The 1622-nt window shown below is 36.0% G+C and overlaps 1 non-coding gene across 1 annotated transcript; it reads right to left on the bottom strand.

Annotated features, from left to right (window-relative positions):
• Positions 1-1297: 1297 nt before the first annotated feature.
• LOC123595528 lies at positions 1298-1405 on the bottom strand. Its single transcript, XR_006711222.1, has one exon. It is a non-coding gene; the product is annotated as a U6 spliceosomal RNA (small nuclear RNA).
• Positions 1406-1622: the final 217 nt, after the last annotated feature.

Raw genomic sequence — 1622 nt, 5'->3', positions numbered from 1 at the left:
TCCAGTAATTAAGACTAAACTTACTTCTCCACCCTAAAAGAAGTTTGAGTTGAGAAAAAAGAGAAGATAAAATAGAGAAATACCTCTACAATAGTGTTTGTAAAAGTGAGTTCCATAGATTAGCTACATCTGAATTCTCTGTAGGTTTTGTTAAAAATCCAGAAGCTCTATCTTAGATCTAGACCCAGTCTTTGAGTGTGACTTAGGTCTATACGCTTAGGCATTTGGCATGTTATTAGAGAATTCTTGACCTGTATAATGAGGACCTCAAGAGAACCAGGGAGAATATGGAGATATGAGGTTTTCTAAAATACAAATTTTCTCAAATTAACCCTGAGAAATTCTTTCTGGGAACCATCAGCAATGACTAGTAAATACAAACACCATGATGCTGCCAGTAGCTGACAAATATTTAGTAGAAAGATGAGAATTGTACTATTTCTATTAGTATTATACCCCTGCTTGGCAAATGCTGTCCAGAAGACTCATATTGTGTGAAAGAATGGTCATTATTACATTTTATCTTATTTCTTAAAATCGCTAAGCAATGTAATTTGTGATTAGTTACTTCTCTGGGTTGTAGGCCTGAAAGACCTATCTGTGAACATTAGTTCTTTTGATGCTTCATAAGGTCCATATATTTATGTGTGTTGTTTCACATACACATATGCAGATTTGTGTGTGTACATCTGTGTGTATAAAATTATTTTCAATTAAACCATAGAGGGTGCTGGCTTTTAAGCCCAGAGACTCCATTTCCTGTAGCCCTCCAGTTCTCCTGGAGTTGTCCTCCCTGATTTTTAAAGCTTTTAGAGTTAATCTCCACTTATTTTCAAAGCCCAGTATTATGAGGCATCAGTTTCCCAGTGATGGTCCCCATGGCCAGAATGTGCCAGGTATGGGGTCTGATCCTCCCAGTACTCCATGTTCATGATGTCCCTCCCACTTGTGTTTAGTCATGCTGGAGGTTTGGTTTTCAATCACATCTCTACCTCTCCTACCTTTTTTGATGTGACCTCTCCAAGAGTAGTCATGAAAGACCTGTTCTGCCAGTCTTCAGGTTGTTTACATAGTGAGTTGTAATACATGTAGTTGTTGCCTCAGTGTGTTTCTGGGAGGTGAGCTCAAGATTCTCCTACTCTTCTTCCTTTGAGATCGATTTTCTCTTGCCATTTTCAAAATTCTCTCTTTGCCCTTGACTTGGGACAATTTAATTATAATATGTCTAGTGTAATACTTTGGTTGATACTTTTTTAGGACATTTTACCTTCATGAATGTGGATGTCCATTTCTTTTCCTCAAATTGGGAGACTTCATGAATTTGTGTAACATCCCTATGCAGGCACCATGCTAATCTTCTTGATTTATTTCCAATTTTTAGTATATGTGCTGCTGAAGTGAGAACATACTATTTTTAGTAGGTTTATTTATATGTATTTTTATTTCTTCATGCAAATACAAGCAAACTTGAATACTCATACTTTATTCCCATTTTACACAAAAGATAGCATGCTTTAAACATTGCTCTGTAGTTTCCTTTTTTTCACTTGATATATCCTGGAGTCTTTGCAGTACATAGGGATATTCCTTATCATTTATTAATAGCTGTATTATATTCCATT

Source organism: Leopardus geoffroyi, chromosome X (assembly GCF_018350155.1).
Source record: "Leopardus geoffroyi isolate Oge1 chromosome X, O.geoffroyi_Oge1_pat1.0, whole genome shotgun sequence".
Taxonomy (NCBI): domain Eukaryota; kingdom Metazoa; phylum Chordata; class Mammalia; order Carnivora; family Felidae; genus Leopardus; species Leopardus geoffroyi.
This window is presented reverse-complemented; position numbering and strand designations above follow the sequence as displayed.